Genomic DNA, 20624 nt, shown 5'->3' with positions numbered 1-20624 from the left:
TCTCCTGGTCACCCGTCATCGCTCCTGCCTTATTCTACTCACTAAGTCCAACCCACACTCAACAGGAGAGGATTACACAAAGGCGTGAACACCAGGAAGCAGAGATCACCAGAGGCCATCTTGGAGGCTGGCTACCACAGGTGTGAAGGGGAGCTAAACAGAAAAAGACCATGCCCTCAGAAAAACCTAAAACCTGCTCTGCTTCAGAGCCCATGGCCCACAGAGCAGGAATCTGGCTGTGTTCCACCTACCAGAAGCAAGAGACAAGCTGGCTGAGAGGTCCCCATGTGGTAGTGTATTGGTTAGCTACAGATGTATAACAAAACTTAGCTTAAAACAACAATGAGCACTTATTATCTCATGGTGTCTGTGGGTCAGGAGTCTGGGAGTAGTTCTGACTCAGGTTCTCTCATGAGGTGCAGTCCAGCCTGGGCTGCAGTCTCCGGGGACTTGACTTCCAAGATGGCTGACTCACGGGGCTGGCTGTTGACAGGCGGTCCCTGTTCCTCACCTGTTCCTCACACCTCTCCACAGGGCTGCGAGAGTGTCCTCACAAACGGCATCTGGCTCTCCCCAGGGCTGAATCAAGAGACAGCAAGGCAAAAGCTACAGTGTCTCTTATGGCCCTCAGAAGTCACACACTGTTACTTCTGTGGTATCCTATTGGCTAGACAGGCCAGCCCTATTCTTTGCGGGAGGGATGTACACAAGAGAGTGAACACTCAGAGGTGAGGATCATTGGGGCCATCTTTGAGGCTCCTGCCACAGGTGGTCTCTGGGGTGGATAGCAAGGGCTCTGCGCTCATACTCTGGCCTCTGTGAACTATCCCTCTGGGCTATTCTCTTTCCTGAGCTCTGATTCTGTGCTTGCTTTACCAGTTAGGATTAGGTGTGGCTGGTAAACCAGAAAATAAATAAGTGGCTTAAACAAGATATAAGATGAATGGATAAAGAAGATGTGGTACATATATATAATGGAATACTACTCAGCCATAAAAAGGAATGAAATTGGGTCGTTTATAGAGATGTGGATGGACCTAGAGTCTGTCATACAGAGTGAAGTAAGTCAGAAAGAGAAAAACAAATATATATTAATGCATATATGTGGAATCTAGAAAAATGGTACAGATGAACCTATTTGCAGGGCAGGAATAGAGACGAAGATGTAGAGAATGGATGTGTGGACACGGAGGGAAGGGGAGGGTGGGATGAATTGGGAGATTAGGTTTGACATAAATACACTACCATGTGTAAAATAGATAGCTAGTGGGAACCTGCGGTATAGCACAGGGATCTCAGCTCTGTGCTCTGTGATGACCTAGATGGGTGGGATGGGGGTGGGGAGGGAGGTCCAAGAGGGAGGGGGTATAAGTATACATATAGCTGATTCACTTCATTGTACAGCAGAAACTAACACAACATTGTAAAGCAATTATACTCCAATAAAAAAAAACCCACAGGCATCTGGGACCCAGGTTCTTTCTATCTTTCTACTCCTTCATCCTTAGGGCATGGCTTACATCCTTCAGGTCACAAAATGTTTGCTGGAAGTCTATCATCACACCCACATTCCAGGCAGGAAGTAGGGGAAGGGCAAGGGACAAAAGACCTCTCCTAGAAATCTCACCACCAACTTCCACTTACATCTCAATGGTCATCCTTAGATGCAGTCATTTCCTATCCGGCACATCGCTACCCCCCAATAATATAGGAGTATTGTTGGTAACAGGGAAGGGAAGAAAGGGGACTGGGTACACATGTTTACCACTTTTGCTAAGTGAGCTTTCCGCAAAATAATTTGGTTTCCCAGATTCCTTTATTCAGAACAGGGGGGCTCTTAATGGGGAATATGGGTATTTTTGATCCATGTAAACTTATGTTCAGAGTAAAGGAACATGTCCTTCTTTAAGTCGGTACAGTGGCACCCAGCTGACATATCAGTTTGGGGCCTTTGGATATTCCAAGACAGTGCTTGAATTGATTTTCGGGGGCTAGGAATCTTTTTCAGGTTGGCAGTCCTGGAGCCTGGAGTCCGGGCCCTCAGGAGTGCCAGCCAGCTGGTTCTCTTGGATCTGGGCACCTTCCCAGGGCACTGCCACAGAGCAGGGCATCCCCAGTGCTTGCAGGGTTGCCAACCTCTATCCCTACCTCTATCCTCGGGATTCTCTACCCCTTCCCGCCCACTCTGAGAGATGCCTCTCCGCTCCTGTTCCTCCCTTGTCACCCAGCAGGACCTCTTCGATCAACCCAGGCTTTCCCTAAAGACTGGAAAGAGGACTTGCCTTGAGCAGCTCAGTTTTTTTTGTTTGTTTGGTTTTGCTTTGTTTTGTTTTGATTGAAGTATAGTTGATTTACAATGTTGTGTTAGTTTCTGGGGTACAGCAAAGTGCTTCACTTATATTTTTATATATATATATATATTCTTTTTCATATTCTTTTCCATTATGGTTTATTACTGGATATTGAATATAGTTCCCTGTACTATGCAGTAGGACCTTGTTGTTTATCTATTTTATATATAGTAGTTTGTATCTGCTAATCCCAAGCTCCTAATTTATCCCTCTCCCACCCCACTATCCCCTTTGGTAACCATAAGTTTGGTTTCTATGTGTGTGAGTTTGTTTCTGTTCTGTAAATAAGTTCATATGTGTCATATTTTAGATTCCACATATAAGTGATATCATATAGTATTTGTCTTTCTCCTTCTGACTTATTTCACTTAGTATAATCTCTAGGTCCATCCATGTTGCTGCAAATGGCATTATTTTATTCTTTTTTTATTGGAGTATAATTGCTTTACAATGTTGTGTTAGTTTCTGCTGTACAATGAAGTGAATCAGCTATATGTATATCAATATCCCCTGCCTCTTGGACCTCCCTCCCACCGCCCCCATCCCACCCATCTAGGTCATCACAGAGCACCGAGGGAGCCTGATACCTCCAGCTCCGTTTTTCTTTCTCAAGACTGCTTTGGCTATTCAGGGTCTCCTGTGTCTCCATACCAATTTTAGGATGTTTTGTTCTAGTTCCGTGAAAAATGCCATTGCTAATTTGACAGGGATTGCATTGAATCCATAGATTGCCTTGGGTAGTATAGCCATTTTGAAAATATTGATTCTTCCACACCACAAACACGGTATATCTTTCCATCTGTTTGGGTCTTCTTTGATTTCCTTCATCAGCATCTTATAGTTTTCAGAGTACAGGTATTTTGCCTCCTTAGGTAGGTTTATTCCTAGGTATTTTATTCTTTTTGTTGCAATGGTAAATGGGAATGTTTCCTTAATTTCTCTTTCAGATTTTTCATCATTAGTGTATAGGAATGCAAGAGATTTCTGTGCATTAATTCTGTATCCCGCTACTTTACCAAACTCATTGATTAGCTCTAGTAGTTTTCTGGTGGCATCTTTAGGATTCTCTACGTATGGTATCATGTCATCTGCAAACAGTGACAGTTTTACTTCTTTTCCAATTTGTATTCCTTTTATTTCTTTTTCTTCTCTGATTGCCATGGCTAGGACTTCCCAAACTATGTTGAATAATAGTGGTGGGGGTGGACATCCTTGTCTTGTTCCTGATCTTAGAGAAAATGCTTTCAGTTTTTCACCATTGAGAACGATGTTGGCTGTGGGTTTGTCGTATATGACCTTTATTATGTTGAGGTAAGTTCCCTCTATGCCCACTTTCTGGACGGTTTTTATCATAAATGGGTGTTGAATTTTGTCAAAAGCTTTCTTTGCATCTACTGAGATGATCATATGGTTTTTATTTTTCAATTTGTTAATATGGTGTGTCACATTGATTGATTTGCATATATTGAAGAATCCTTGCATCCCTGGGATAAATCCCACTTGATCATGGTGTGTGATCCTTTTAATGTCTTCTTGGATTCTGTTTGCTAGTATTTTGTTGAGGATTTTTGCATCTATGTTCATCAGTTATACTGGTCTGTAATTTTCTTTTTTTGTGACATCTTTGCCTGGTTTTGGTATCAGGGTGATGGTGGCCTCGTAGAACGAGATTGGGAGTGTTCCTTTCTCTGCAATTTTTTGGAAGAGTTTGAGAAGGATGGGTGTTAGCTCTTCTCTAAATGTTTGATAGAATTCACCTGTGAAACCATCTGTTCCTGGACTTTTGTTTGTTGGAAGATTTTTAATCACAGTTTCATACCCTCCCCCAGCCACCCCTCCCCTCCCCCAGCTACCTCACTGTGAGTGGGCCCCTCCGTGCGTGAGAACCCCTCCCCTCCCCCAGCCGCCACTCAGGGGCACTGGTCCTGTCCCACCTCCACTTCTCCTCCACTCCCTCTGCCACACGACCTACCCAGTCACGCAGGGGTTCGTCCCATCCCCTTAGGTGTCCAAGGTCCCCCACCAGCACCTAGTAGGTGCCCTAGTTGTGAAGAGACACGAACTCCACGTCCTCCTACTCTGCTATCTTCACTCTACCCCTATTTTATTCTTTTTCGGCTAAGTAATATTCCACTGTATATATATACCACATCTTCTTTATCCATTCATCAGTTGATGGACATTTAGGTTGCTTCCATGTCTTGGCTACTGTAAATAGTGCAAGCTGCTCAGTTTTGACCCTCCAGAGGCCCTGGGGCAAGGAACTACACATGCCTGCCTGACAGGGCCTGCCCAAAGAGCATATAAAAGACTAGTTCAATACTTCATCCTGCCATGAGTGATCAGTTGGGACCACCCTTGGAATGCTAAGGAGCTTAAACTTTATTCTGCAGGCATCAGAAGCTACTGGAGCTGTTTTCAGGAAGTAAAGTGGAGTAGAGATTGGTTCAAGATGGCAGAGTAGAAGGACACGCGCTCACTCCCTCTTGCGAGAGCACCGGAATCACAACTAACTGCTGAACAGTCATCGACAGGAAGACCCTGGAACTCACCAAAAAACATACCCCACATCCAAAGACAATTGAGAAACCACAATGAGGTGGTAGGAGGGGTGCAATCACAATAAAATCAAATCCCATAACTGCTGGGTGGGTGATTCACAAACTGGAGAACACTTATACCACAGAAGTCCACTCACTGGAATGAAGGTTCTGAGATCTACGTCAGGGTTCTCAACCTGGGAGTCTGGCAACGGGAGGAGGAATTCCTAGAGAATCAGACTTTGAAGGCTAGCGGGATTTGATTGCAGGACTTCAACAGGACTGGGGGAAACAGAGACTCTACTCTTGGAGGGCACACACAAAGTAGTGTGTGCATCAGGACCCAGGGTAAGAAGCAGTGACCCCATAGGAGACTGAACCAGGCCTACCTGCTAGTGATGGAGGGTCTCCTGCAGAGGCAGGGGGTGGCTGTGGCTCACTGTGGGGACAAGGACACTGGCAGCAGAAGTTCTGGGAAGTACTCCTAGGCGTGAGCCCCCCCAGAGTCTGCCATTAGCCCTACCAAAGAGCTGGGTAGGCTACAGTGCTGGGTTGCCTCAGGACAAACAACCAACAGGGAGGGAACCCAGCCACACCCATCAGCAGACAAGTAGATTAAAGTTTAACTGAGCTCTGCCCACCAGAGCAACACCCAGCTCTACCTACCACCAGTCCCTCCCATCAGGAAGCTTGCACAAGCCTCTTAGATAGCCTCATCCACCAGAGGGCAGACAGCAGAAGCAAGAACTACAATTCCGCAGCCTGTGGAAGGAAAACCACATTCACAGAAAGATAGACAAAATGAAAAGGCAGAGGACTTTGTACCAGATGAAGGAACAAGACAAAACCCCAGAAAAACAACTAAATGAAGTGGATATAGGCAACCTTCCAGAAAAAGAATTCAGAATAATGATAGTGAAGATGATCCAGGACCTCGGAAAAAGAATGGAGGCAAAGGTCAAGAAGATGCAAGAAATGTTTAACAAAGACCTAGAAGAATTAAAGAACAAACAAACAGAGATGAACAATACAATAACTGAAATGAAGAATACACTAGAAGGAATCAATAGCAGAATAACTGAGGTAGAAGAACGGATAAGTGACCTGGAAGACAGAATGGTGGAATTCACTGCTGCAGAACAGAATAAAGAAAAAAGAATGAAAAGAAATGAACACAGCCTAAGAGACCTCTGGGACAACATTAAACACAACAACATTCACATTATACGGGTCCCAGAAGGAGAAGAGAGAGGGAAAGGACCAGAGGGGGGAAAAAAAAAAAAATATATATATATATATATATATTTTTTTTTTTTTTTTTTTTTGCGGTACGCGGGCCTCTCACTGTTGTGGCCTCTCCCGTTGCGGAGCACAGGCTCCGGTTGCGCAGGCTCAGCAGCCATGGCTCACGGGCCCAGCTGCTCCGCGGCATGTGGGATCTTCCCGGACCGGGGCACGAACCCGTGCCCCCTGCATCGGCAGGCAGACTCTCAACCACTGTGCCACCAGGGAAGCCCCAGAGAAAATATTTGAAGAGATTATAGCCGAAAATTTCCCTAACATGGGAAAGGAAACAGCCACCCAAGTCCAGGAAACATAGAGAGTCCCAGGCAGGATAAACCCAAAGAGAAACACGCCAAGACACATAGTAATCAAACTGACAAAAATTAAAGATAAATTGTTGAAAGCAACAAGGGAAAAATGACAAATAACATATGAGGAAACTCCCATAAGGTTAACAGCTGATTTCTCAGCAGAAACTCTACAAGCCAGAAGGGAGTGGCATGATATATTTAAAGTGATGAAAGGGAAGTACCTACAACCAAGATTACTCTACCCAGCAAGAATCTCATTCAGATTCAATGGAGAAATCAAAAGCTTTACAGACAAGCAAAAGCTAAGAGAATTCAGCACCACCAAACCAGCTTTACAACAAATGCTAAAGGAACTTCTCTAAGTGGGAAACACAAGAGGACCTACAAAACAAAACAAAAGGACCTACAAAAACAAACCCATAGCAATTAAGAAAGTGGTAATAGGAACATACATATTGATAATTACCTTAAACGTGAATGGATTAAATGCTCCAACCAAAAGACACAGCTTTGCTGAATGGATACAAAAATGACCCATATATATGCCACCTACAAGACAGCCACTTCAGATCTAGGGACACATAGAGACTAAAGTGAGAGGATGGAAAGATATTCCATGCAAATGGAAATCAAAAGAAAGCTGGAGTAGCAACACTCATATCAGATAAAATACACTTTAAAATAAAGAATGTTACAAGAGACAAGGAAGGACAGTACATAATGATCAACGGATCAATCCAAGAAGAAGATATAACAATTATAAGTATATATACACCCAACATAAGAGCACCTCAATACTTAAGGCAACTGCTAACAGCTATAAAAGAGGAAATTGACAGTAACACAATAATAGTGGGGGACTTTAACACCTCACTTACACCAATGGACAGATCATCCAGACAGAAAATTAATAAGGAAACACAAGCTTTAAATGACACAATAGACCAGATAGATTTAATTGACATTTATAAGACATTCCATCCAAAAACAGCATATTACACTTTCTTCTCAAATGCACACGGAACATTCATCAGGATAGATCACATCGTGGGTCACAAATCAAGCCCTGGTGAATTTAAGAATATTGAAATCATATCAAGCATGCTTTCTGACCACAACACTATGAGATTAGAAATCAATTACAGGGGAAAAAACATAAAAAACACAAACACATGTAGGCTAAACAATACGTTACTAAATAACCAAGAGATCACTGAAGAAATCAAAGAGGAAATCAAAAAATACCTAGAGAGAAATGACAACGAAAACACGACAATCCAAAACCTGTGGGACGCAGCAAAAGCAGTTCTAAGAGGGAAGTTTATAGCAATACAAGCCTACCTCAAGAAAGAAGAAAATCATGGGTCAGATCAATCCAAGCAACTTGAAAATCAAACTCCTCTCCCAAATCTTCAAAAAAAAAAAAAACAAGAAAAATCTCAAATAAACAATGTAACTTTACACCTAAAGGCACTAGAGAAAGAAGAACAACACCCAAAGTTAGTAGCAGGAAAGAAGTCATAAAGATCAGAGCAGAAAAATGAAATAGAAACAAAGAAAACAATAGCAAAGATCAATAAAACTAAACGTTGGTTCTTTGAGAAGATAAACAAAATTGATAAACCTTTAGCCAGACTCATCAAGAAAAAGAGGGAGAGGACTCAAATCATTAAAATTAGAAATGAAAAAGGAGAAGTGACAACAGACACCACAGAAATACAAAGCATCCTAAGAGACTACTACAAGCAACCTCTATGCCAATAAAATGGACAACCTGGAAGAAACGGCCTTGGCATGTTTCTCCTTGGATTTATCCTGTATGGGACTCTCTGTGCTTCCTGGACTTGATTAACTATTTCCTTTCCCATATTAGGGAAGTTTTCAACTATAATCTCTTCAAATATTTTCTCAGTCCTTTTTTCTCTCCTTCTTCTGGAACCCCTATAATTCGAATGTTGGTGCGTTTAATGTTGTCCCAGAGGTCTCTGAGACTGTCCTCAGTTCTTTTCATTCTTTTTTCTTTATTCTGCTCTGCAGTAGTTATTTCCACTATTTTATCTTCCAGGTCATTTATCCATTCTTCTGCCTCAGTTATTCTGCTATTGATTCCTTCTAGAGAATTTTTAATTTCATTTATTGTGTTGTTCATCATTGTTTGCTCTTTAGTTCTTCTAGGTCCTTGTTAAATGTTTCTTGTATTTTTCTCTATTCTATTTCTAAGATTTTGGATCATCTTTACTATCATTACTCTGAATTCTTTTTCAGGTAGACTGCCTATTTCCTCTTCATGTGTTTGGTCTGGTGGGTTTTTACCTTGCTCCTTCATCTGCTGTGTATTTCTCTGTCTTCTCATTTTGCTTAACTTACTGTGTTTGGGGTCTCCTTTTCACAGGCTGCAAGTTCGTAGTTCCCGTTGTTTTTGGTGTCTGCCCCCAGTGGCTAAGGTTGGTTCAGTGGGTTGTGTAGGCTTCCTGGTGGAGGGGACTGGTGCCTGTGTTCTGGTGGATGAGGCTGGATCTTGTCTTTCTGGTGGGCAGGACTGTGTCTGGTGGTGTGTTTTGGGGTGTCTGTGGGCTTATTATGATTTTAGGCAGCCTCTCTGCTAATGGGCAGGGTTGTGTCCCTGTCTTGCTAGTTGTTTGGCATAGGGTGTCCAGCACTGTAGCTTGCTGGACACTGAGTGGAGCTGGGTCTTAGCGTTGAGATGTAGATCTCTGAGAGAGCTTTTGCCGTTTGATATTATGTGGGGCTGGGAGGTCTTTGGTGGACCAGTGTCCTGAACTCGGCTCTTACCCCCTCAGAGGCTCAGGCCTGACGCCCGGCTGGAGCACCAAGACCCTGTCAGCCACACAGTTCAGAAGAAAAGGGAGGGGGGGAAATAAATAAATAAATAATATAAAATAAAGTTATTAAAATTAAAAATATTTAAGATATTATTAGAAATGAAAAATTATAAAAGTAATTTAAAAAAAAGAAAGAGAGAGCAACCAAACCAAAAAACAAATCCACCGATGATAACAAGCACTAAAAACTATACTTAAAAAATAAAACAGGGCTTCCCTGGTGGCGCAGTGGTTAAGAGTCCGCCTGCTGATGCAGGGGACGCGGGTTCGTGCCCCGGTCTGGGAGGATCCCACATGCCGCGGGGCGGCTGGGCCCGTGAGCCATGGCCGCTGAGCCTGCGTGTCCGGAGCCTGTGCTCCACAATGGGAGAGGCCACGGCAGTGAGAGGCCCGTGTACCGCAAAAAAAAATAAAATAAAAAATAAATAAATAAATAAAAATAAAACAGCAGGGGATGGGGGTGGTGGTGGGATGAATTGGGAGATTGGGATTGACATGTATACACTGATGTGTATAAAATGGATGACTAATAATAACCTGCTGTATAATAAATAAATAAAATTAAATTAAAATTTTTTTAATAAATAAAATTTAACAGAAAAAAAAAGTTCTTGCCTTCCCATAAAAAAAAAAAAAGAAGTAATGTGACATGACCAGATGTACATTTTAGAAAAATAATTCTGGAGGCAGTGGGGAGATTGGACTGGACTAGGGAGACGTGAAAGCAAGGACACCAGTTGGGAGGTGCCTGCCAGGTTCTCAAAGAGAAACAATGAGGCAGTCTAGATGGTACCTTTAAGGGAATTTGGTTATAAAACTGATAGAATGTGATGTTGTAAGTGGGAGATATAAGGAGAGGGAAAAGTGAATCTGCATTTTCCACCTTTAGTGGCTGGATAATGATTTCAAGCATTAATTGAGTACTATACACCTGACATTGTTCTAAGTGCTTTACATGCACGAATTCATTTAATGCTCCTGCACTAGGTATGATGATTACCACCATTCTAATTTTACAGATAAGAAAACTAGGTCCCAAGAAGTTAACTTGCCTAAGGACACATAACTGGTAAGTGGAGGAGCTGGGATGCAAATTGAGGCAGTTTAGCTTCAGACACTGTACGCTTAATCATTATGCTCCGCCATGGCACGTGACAGTCCTAGAGATGTCATTCGTGACATCTGCCCATCCCCAGCACCTTCTGAGTGAGACTGTTCCACCCATGGCTCGTTGGAAGGTGTTTTCAATGGAACACCTGACTCCACCCACTTGCAAAAGCCGATGGGACCAGAGTGAGCACTTAACCTGAGACAAAAAAAATTCCACAGGCCCGGAGAAGATTTCCTCTCACTTGGCGATTAAAACTAGGACATGCTGAGGAACTCATCAGTTAACCATGGGAGCAGAAGCTAAAAGGTCACAATGTGGGTAGGCCCTGAGTCAGCAGAGGTTATGAGGGAACAGAAAGGATGCATGAGTAAGCAGAGGATGTGATCATCAGGGAGAGAAGACAGCAGATTGCCCAAGAGTGGGGGAAATGTGATGAGAGGGCGGCCTGGAGGAGTCTCAGGCTCTTGCTGCCCTGGCTCCTTTCTGTCTTTTGTGGCCTGATGAGGCCCTGAGGCCTGTCTCCCTGATTTCCACACATGGAACCTACAGTTGACCTCCCTGAGGAGAAACTGTTTTCTAAAATTTAAAAAGTCCTGGACTTCCCTGGTGGCCCAGTGGTTAAGAATCTGCCTGCCAATGCAGGGGACACGCGTTCAAGCCCTGGTCCAGGAAGATCCCACATGCCATGGAGCAACTAAGCCTGTGTGCCACAACTACTGAGCCCACACTCTAGAGCCCGCAAGCCACAACTACTGAGCCCGTGTGCCACAACTGCTGAGGCCCACATGCCTAGAGCCCGTGCTCTGCAACAAGGGAAGCCACCGCAATGAGAAGTCCACGCACCACAACGAAGAGTAGCCCCTGCTCACCGCAACTAGAGAAAGCCCGCATGCAGCAACAAAGACCCAACACAGCCAAAAATAATAAATAAATAAATAAATTTATTTTAAAAAATCTAAAAAGTCCCAATTAAACTGGAGATACTGTCAACAGGGAGGGGGACAACAAGAGGAGGAGGAGCTCAGGAAGGAGATGTCCATAGAGGTCTTTGAAAAGCTCCAACATATTCCTGGGAATCTAGAAGGCAATCTGCATGCATAGGGCTGTGCACATGCCGGAGAGAGACCTGAAAAAGTCCTCATCTCTCAGCTCTGAATGACCTTGAGGCTCTGTGCAAGCAGGAAGTGAAGGCTATGGCAGAGTTGTCAACTGCCTGGCTGAGTGTTGAACAACATACACACAGAGCCCTCCAGCAATGACTGAGAGAATTATTAGTTCCAGTCACTTAAGGACTTCTCTATCCATTCATTAGCTGACCACTAAGCTAATGAGCAGAGACTTCGGTGGCCACTCATAAAAAAGAATACACTTTACAGATTTAGTTCAGAAACAAACAATAAGAATAAAGAGCAGCAACAACAACTAACCTTGGAACGGGGGAGACTCTGATTTCCAGAGTTGTCACATATTATTTGAAGTGCCCAATTTTCAACAAATTTATGAAAATTAAAAGAACTCAGAGGGTTCATTGTTGCACATATCTGTGACTATACTAAAAAGCATTGAATTGTACACTTTAAATGGGTGAGGGAATTCCCTGGTGATCCAGTGGTTAGGACTCCATGCTTCCACTGCCAGGGGCCCAGGTTCAGTCCCTGGTTGGGGAACTAAGATTTTGTAAGCCACGTGATGCAGCCAAAAAATAAAAAATAAAAGTGGGTGAATTGTATGGTGCATAAATTACATCTTAATGAAGTTGCTTAAAAAGAAGAAAATGTTTCACCACTTCATACTTTATGCACTGAACTTTCTGATTTTAAAAAATGTGTTCATTGGGAAAAATGTTAATGAAGATAAACAAATATTGATGTTGATAGTCACCAAAATTTACTGCAATTTATTGTCAATGATAGCCTTAATAAAATTATTTCTAAGGTCAAAGCTAAATCCTCTCCTCAAATATAATGTAGACATGATTGTGCAGTACATGGAATTCTCAATAGACTCTCTTCATAAAAAGAAATTAGATCTGAAGCAATTATGGAAAAATGTTAACATCTGACAAAGCTAGGCACTGGGTACATGGGTATTCATTATATTATTCTCTCTTAATATTTCAAATGCTGAAAATACGTCATGATAAAAATCTAAAAGAAAACAGAGTGCTACTACACACCAGTTAGAAAGGCTAAAATTAACAAGACTGACAATACCAAGTGCTGACAAGGATGTGGAGCAACTGGAACTCTCATACACTGTTGGTGGGAATGTCAAATGTTACAGCAACGCTGAAAAATGGTTTGGTACTTCATTATCAACATAAACATAGAATTAACATAAGACTCAACCATTTTACTCTTAGATATTTGCCCAAAAGGAATGAAAACGTATGTTCACACAATGACTCATATACAAAATGTTCATGGCATCTCTATTCATAATATCTTCCAAAAGATTGGAAATAGCACAAATATCCATCAACAGGTAAATGGATAAACAAATTATGGTACATCCACACAATGGAATACTACCCATCAATAAAAAGGAATTAACTACTGACACATGCAACAACGTGGATGAATCTCAAAAAACATGCTGAGCAAAAAAAGCAAGATGCAGAAGGATACATACTGTATGATTCCACTTATGTGGAAGTTTAGAAAGACAAATCATCTGGAGTGACAGAAAGAGGATCAGTGGTTGACTGAGAAGGGACGCAGTGGAACTTTTTAGGGTAATAATATCTTTTATACCTTGACTGTGATAGTGGTTACACTATCATTTGTCAAAACTCATCAAAATGTACACTTAAAGTTGGTTCTTTGATTATATGTAAAGTATACTTTAATAAAACTATTTATTTTTATTATTATTATTTTTTTGGCTGTGTTGGGTCTTCGTTGTTGCATGCGGGCTTTCTCTAGTTGCAGCAAGTGGGGGCTACTCTTTGTTGTGGTGCACATGCTCCTCATTGTGGTGGCTTCTTTTGTTGCGGAGCACAGGCTCTTGGCACGCGGGCTTCAGTAGTTGTGGCAGGCGGGCTCAGTAGATGTAGCTCATGGGCTCTAGAGTGCAGGCTCAGTAGTTGTGGTGCATGGGTTTAGTTGCTCTGCAGCATGTGGGATCTTCCCGGACCAGGGATCAAACCTGTGTCCTGTGCATTGGCAGGCAGGTTCTTAACCACTGTGCCACCAGGGAAGTCCCCAAACTGGTTTTTAAAAAAGTATACAGAACACATGGTAGGTGCCTGGGACCTAGACATTGGCTTGCAGTGGTTCGGGGGCAGGAAGGAGAGACCAGAGATGTGGTATGGCCTGGGACAGAGGCTACAGTAAGGCCACGATTTGGGTTTTATTTTTTCAAGGACCGGGAAATATGGATCACATGTACAGCCTGTGAAGACGAAGTCTAGTTCAAGAGAAGGAGAATACATAAGAGTAGGGAAATTGTGAAAGGTCTCAGATATGGATGAGAAGGTCTCAGATATGGAAGAGTTCAAGGGCACGAGTGCTGTGTCAGCCGCATGAAGGGGCACAGCCACTCAGCCAGTCTCTGAATCAGGAGGGACTTAATAGGCAAATGGAGACAGGAGCTGAGGGTTCAGCAGGCCTCGGTGGAGAAAGAAGGACAAGTTATCTGCCTGGACTGGACTGTGCTGGGGGAGGCTAAGGTTGTGGGGAGAAGCACAAGGCTTGAAATTTGCTGTTAAGAGGAGCAGGAAGAGCTTCCCTGGTGGCACAGGGGTTGAGAATCTGCCTGCCAATGCAGGGGACACAGGTTCGAGTCCTGGTCTGGGAAGATCCCACATACCACGGAGCAACTAGGCCCATAGGCCACGACTACTGAGCCTGCGCGTCTGGAGCCTGTGCTCCACAACAAGAGAGGCCGCGACAGTGAGAGACCCGCACACCGCGATGAAGAGTGGCCCCCACTTGCCGCAACTAGAGAAAGCCCTCGCACAGAAACGAAGACCCCACACGCCGAAAAATAAAAAAAATTTTAAATTAAAAAAAAAAAGAGGAGCAGGGAGCCACCTGGTTCAAGTCCAAGGATTGTCAGACCTAAAGCTGGAGCTCATTAATCAGCAATGAAGCCAGTCAGTGTGTTTATGAACTTCACCCTAGCAACCTGGGAGCAAAGCAGAGGAACAAACATTTCAAGTGCCAGTTCCCTCCCAGCCCCCTGGACCGTGCCAGCGTCTCCCACAGGGCAGGCCAGCCATACAGAGTATTTGCATGAGCCTGTCTCTGGTGGGTGGGGAGGCTGCTGTGCAGCCCCTGAGGCCTGGCCCGAGCCTTCTAGCCAGATGCCCAGGTCTTGGGGCCTCTGCTTGTTGGTCTCTCAGCTGCTGTGCACTTGACAACCTCAGATCCCTGGCCAGGGCCCAGGTTGGGGGTGTGTATTTGCTCTGCTGACAGACTGCCAGCCTCCAAGTCCCCTCTGCTCAAGGAAGAAAATCATCACAAGTTCCTGGGGGGTCAGCTTCCTCCAGAGCCCTAACCTTTTGTCTGTTCAGCTCCTTCTCAGTCATTCCGAGGGATTTAAGCTAAAGTGGACCCCTCCCTCCTCTAAAGAAGGAAAACCTTCCCATGAGATGACTTTCAGCTGGAGTTACATGACATGGACTTTTCATGGCCATCCATCACATTATATCCTCCTCCACTGGAGTTTTTCATCTTTAATTATCTGGTGATTACAAAATTATATGCTCCTTGGAAGACATTCAAACAATGTGGAAGTATATAATAGAGAATATTCTCTGTGCTTCCACCTTCCAGAAACAAGCCCTGCTCACCCTGGTCTATATTCCTCAGGAGATATACATATATTCTTATATATAAGAATGTACGGAGGGGCTTCCCTGGTGGTGCAGTGGTTAGGAATCCACCTGCCAATGCAGGGGACACAGGTTTGAGCCCTGGTCCAGGAAGATCCCACATGCCGTGGAGCAACTAAGCCCGTGCACCACAAATACTGAGCCCACGTGCCACAACTACTGAAGCCCACATGCCTAGAGCCTGTGCTCTGCAACAGGAGAAGCCACCACAGTGAGAATCCCACGCACCACAACGAAGAATAGCCCCCACTCACTGCAACTAGAGGAAGCCTGCACACAGCAACGAAGACCCAACGAAGCCAAAAATAAATTTTAAAAATAAATAAATTTTATGAAATTTAAAATAAAAATTTTAATTAACCATCTTAATCATTTTAAAGTGTATAGTTCAGAGGCATTAAGTACATTCACATTGTTGTGCAGCTATGGCCACCATCCATTTCCAGAACTTTTTCATCTTCCCAAACTGAAACTCTATACCACTTAAACACTAACTGCCCATTTCCTCCTCCCCCTAACCCCTAGCAACCACCATTCTACTTTCTGTCTTATAAGTTTGGCTACTCTAGTAACCTCATATAAGTGGAATCATACAATAGTTGTCCTTTTGTGCCTGGCTTTTTCACTTAGTAGGATGTCTTCATGTTTCATACATGTTGTAGCATGTGTCAGAATTCCCTTCCTTTATAAGGCTGAATGATATTCCACTGTATGGACATACCACATTTTGTTTATCCATTCATCCATTGATGGACATTTGGGTTGTTTCCACAAGAATGTATTCTTATATATAAAATATATTCTTATATAAAAGAATATCAGTGAATCCCGTTGATTCTCCCACCCCAATCTAGTTTTTACACAGAAGAGATCAGCAGGCATGCCTTCTCTCCTTCCATGTCCTTAATCTTTTAAGAGTTTCTATTGCCTAAAACTCTCTCTGTGCTCCCCCTGCCTAGCCAATCCCTACTTGGCTTTCCCAACTAGTCCAACTCTCCCCTCATCCAATGACACCTGCTGTTCGTTTCCATGTCAGCACTTCACAGATTACCACATAATTTACCTCTTGTTTGTGTTATTATGACTTCCCAACTAATTGTAGGCACCACTTGAAGATGTGGTTGTTGTCTCTATATTCTCCCTGGCCCTAAGTTCAATACTGGGCACAGTCATTTATGGAGGGCTGCCGCCATAGGATCCTGAGAGCCTGGCCAAACAAGTTAGACTCAGTGCTGGGGGGCATTCTTTTAAGTACAGCAGTGACAAAACCAAGCAGTATTTTATGCAGATTTGTGTTTCCCATGGGGGAAAAACTTAAACTAAGCTAAATGTACTTTATAAGCTCTAGGAACTGTGGCTTTCTCTCCGTATCTGGTTAATACCCCCCATCTCATCAAATATGGACAATATACATTTACTGCACATTTGGGTTTGGCATTCAGAATCATGACTACAAAGTCATTATGCAGGCCTTGTGGCACAGGACTGGACAGGAGTAAACAGGGTGGAGAGAAAAAGTATGCTGGAAGAGATTTGAAAATCATATGCAATCACTATGAACAACTTTGTGCCAATAAATTTGGAAAATTAGATGAAAGAGACAATCTTGTAGATGTAAAATAACAAAATCAATTCAATAAGAAATAGAATATCAGAATAAACCAATAACCTTTAAAACAAATGAAACAGAAAGTTAAAAATCTTTCCCAAAGTCCTCAGTCCACCCTCCACAAAAGAAAGAAAGATAGAAAGAGAAAGGAAGAAAGAGGAAAGAGGGAAGGAAGGAAGGAAGGAAAGAAGAGAACCCAGTTTAGACACTTTTATGGACGTGCTTTACCCAATCTTCAAAAAATAGGAAACCCTACCTTATATAAACTGTTACATAAAATAGCGAAGAAGAAAAGCTTCCCAACTTATTTTATGGGGCTGTTAGGATCCTGAAATCCAAACCAGACAAGTACAATAACAAGAAAAAAAAATTGACTAAACTTATGAACACAAATTCAAAACTCCTGAAAAAAATAGCAAGCTGAATTCAGTGGTGTATAAGATGCTAAAACACATGGCCAAGCAGAGTTATTGCAGGAATGCAAGGATGGTTCAACGTCAGCAAAGGTATTATGGAATTCAGTGTTGACAGAAGAAAGAAGAAAGAACTCTTGGGGTGGGCATCAGGAGACAGACTTAAGTTCTATCTCTGTTCTGCCATTAACCAGTTGTATAACCTTTTGCCTCCTTCCCTCCCACTTCCAAAGGGGTTCTCAGGAAGGGCTCTTCACTGAGAAGGGGAGCACAGCTTTGAGAAGCAGCCTACTCCTCTCCCTGCTCCATTTTCTTCACCTGTAAAATGAAGAAATGTTCTAATTCCATGCTTTTATAAGCTGTGTGAAAGAAACATGATGGAGTCAAACAAAACAGGAAGGGAAAAACTGCTGTGTAGCTGGGTGCCGGCTAATTGTGTCCGTGGTGCTGGTGGGCTCCTCAGAAGAGATCAGATCCACAGTGCCACCCTGTGGCCTGTTGGGAAATGTGTAAAAGGCTTAGACACAGCTAGAGTAGACTGATTACAGACAAGACGAAATAAATTTGGACTAAATACAGTGGTGGAAGATGGAAGTACCTGAAGTAGTTTGTTTTTGTGTGTGTTTTTTTTTCGGTACGTAGGCCTCTCACTGTTGTGGCCTCTCCCATTGCGGAGCACAGGCTCCGGACGCACAGGCTCAGCGGCTATGGCTCACGGGCCCAGCCACTCCGCGGCATGTGGGAACTTCCCGGCCCAGGGCACGAACCCGTGTCCCCTGCATCGGCAGGCGGACTCTCAACCACTGCGCCACCAGGGAAGCCCTGAAGTAGTTTTGATAATAAAATAAAACTGAATCTGATCAAGCCTCTAGATCTGCATTGTCCACTACCGTAGTCACTAGCCACATGTAGTTATTTATATTTAAATGAATTAAAATTACATAAAACTAAAGTTCCAGTTCCTCAGTCACACTGGCCACATCTCAGGTGCTCAATACCTACATGTGGCTAGTGGCTACCATACTGGACAGTGCAGATATAGAAGTTTTCTGTCACTGCAGAATGTTCTATTGGACAGTGCTGGCCTAGCTCTAACTACCAATTTACAGGGAATACAGAGGACAGAGGAACATGTTGAATCATACCATGAGGATGCACTAAGCAATATTCAGGCTATGGGAAACTCTTATGGACAAATTATCCAGTTTTTTTCAACAATGACAAAAAATTGCAAGAAAAAAAAATGAGTGGAGCGTAAGCCTGTATATTAACAGACTTGAGAAGCATGTCAGCCAAATGCAATGTATGGATTTATTTGCATCTCGATTCAAACTATTAAAATCATATTAAAATAATAATAATTTTTAAAAATCTTATTAAGACAATTGGGGATGGATTTCCCTTGGTGGTGCAGTGGTTAAGAATCCGCCTGCCAACGCAGAGGACACGGGTCCGATCTCTGGTCCAGGAAGATCCCACATGCCGCAGAGCAACTAAGCCCATGCACCACAACTACTGAGCCCACGTGCTACAACTACTGAAGCCTGTGCACCTAGAGCCCGTGCTCCGCAACGAGAAGCCACCACAATAAGAAGTCCACGCACAGCAACGAAGAGTAGCCCCTGCTCACCACAACTAGAGAAAGCCCACACACAGCAATGAAGACCCAATGCAGCCAAAAATAAATAAATAAATAAATAAATCAGCAGTCCTCAACCTTTTTAAAAAAAGACAATTGGGGAAATGTGAATATTGACAAGATAATTGATAATATGGTGTAATTATTGTTATGGGGAGTGTTAATTGTATTGTAGTTATGTTCTTTTATAAAAGTCCTTAACTCTTAGAGATATATATTGAGAAATCTGTAGATAAAATGATATGATGTCTGGGATTTGCTTCAAAGCGTTCTGGGGGTGGGGAAGTAGGCAAAACTATAGAAGATGTTAAGATAGGCTGTGAATTGATCATTTTTGAAACTGAGTGATTGAGTACAAAGGATTTTATTATAGGATTTTCTCTGCTTGGGTATATGTTGAAATTTTTCATGAACTTTCTTTTATAAAAAATTTTGCAGCATTTTAAAATAAAAATGTATGCATAGATATGTCCAGCTGCCTTCCTTGTTGCACCACATTTAACACAGGACTGAATCCAGGGAACCCACAGGGAAAACAAGAGGAGATGGATCAAAGATGGTCCCGGCACAGCAAGCTCACTGTAGGTAGGCTGTCAGCTACTTGGCAAAGGAGAGAAAGAAAAGAGAAGCTGGGATGATGAGAAGAGGTAAGAGAAGAGAGGAGAGGCTGTGGGAAGGGAATTCTACACACTGAGTAGGGAGAGGCAAGCTGAGAGGAGGCTCAGGGGAGAGCGGGAGTTAGGCCGGCTCTTGGCTGCAGAAGAGGTACTGGCTTCTAGGAGGTACTGGCCTGTCTCCTCACCCCCAGCGTGGCCTCACCAACACTCAGTCCAATCCTTGGCAATGGAGTCAAGACACAGCATGCATTTCCGGGCCATCCCAGGCACGCTCCTCTCAACCCATTCTAGTTTGCCTCTGTCTCTCATAATGGAGTCCGCCTTCCTCAGCATGGCATTCAAGGCCCGTACAACCCGCTTCTCTCTCTTGCATGCACAGGCCTGGAACCCTCTCTCCCTAGTGTCTTTGCCCGGCAAATTCCATCTGCTTCTTCTATGAGCCCCACCCAGACCCGCCCCCCCACCCCCCCCCATCTCTGAAACCGGTTCCTCAGACCTGTTCCCTAACAGCTCCAGGGGCTGCTGGTAATGGTCCACACCTGCTGGCCCTCAGGTGATTAGAGCCACTCAGGTCAGAAGTTCCTCAGAGTTAGGCATCTTAAGGACTGACTGGTATAGACACATAAAAGCTCCTTTCCGTTACCTCAGGGCAGAACAGATTCTGAGATACCACGTATGTTCCAGGACCGCCCTCAGGATTAGGCTGAAGCCAGACTTCTGAAAGCACGTCCTGGCTGGGCTTCTCCTCTCCTCGCCTGCTTCCCTCACGCATGCGCATACACTGTTTGTTCCTCTCCATTGTCAGCCTCAGAACATAGTGTAGTAATTGTGGGTTTATTTCTCCCGGAGGCAGAGACCACGTCTCATAAATATTTGTTTCCTCCACCCAAACTGGAATGGTTGAAACCAAAATGATCATGGCTTAAAGTATACACTGGAGAGGATTTGCAAGTGCCAGAGATACAAAGGAAGCCATTCGACACCTTTGTTCTGAGCTATGTAGGAGAAGCGGCGGGGTGGGGGGGGGGGGGCGGGGGAGGGGAGACATGGTTCCTGCGGATTATCACAA

At 43.5% G+C, this 20624-nt stretch overlaps 1 long non-coding RNA gene across 1 annotated transcript in view; it reads right to left on the bottom strand.

Moving 5' to 3' along the window:
• Positions 1-20287, bottom strand: part of LOC137216958 (uncharacterized) — a 55676-nt gene extending 35389 nt beyond the window's left edge. Inside the window, exon 1 of the long non-coding RNA XR_010939910.1 lies at positions 20199-20287. This is a non-coding gene — a long non-coding RNA (uncharacterized lncRNA). The remainder of the gene's footprint in view (positions 1-20198) is intronic.
• Positions 20288-20624: the final 337 nt, after the last annotated feature.

This window comes from Pseudorca crassidens, chromosome X, assembly GCF_039906515.1.
Source record: "Pseudorca crassidens isolate mPseCra1 chromosome X, mPseCra1.hap1, whole genome shotgun sequence".
In the NCBI taxonomy this organism is placed as follows: Eukaryota; Metazoa; Chordata; class Mammalia; order Artiodactyla; family Delphinidae; genus Pseudorca; species Pseudorca crassidens.
The sequence above is the reverse complement of the archived record's forward strand: the minus strand, read 5'-3'. Positions and strand labels throughout refer to the sequence as shown.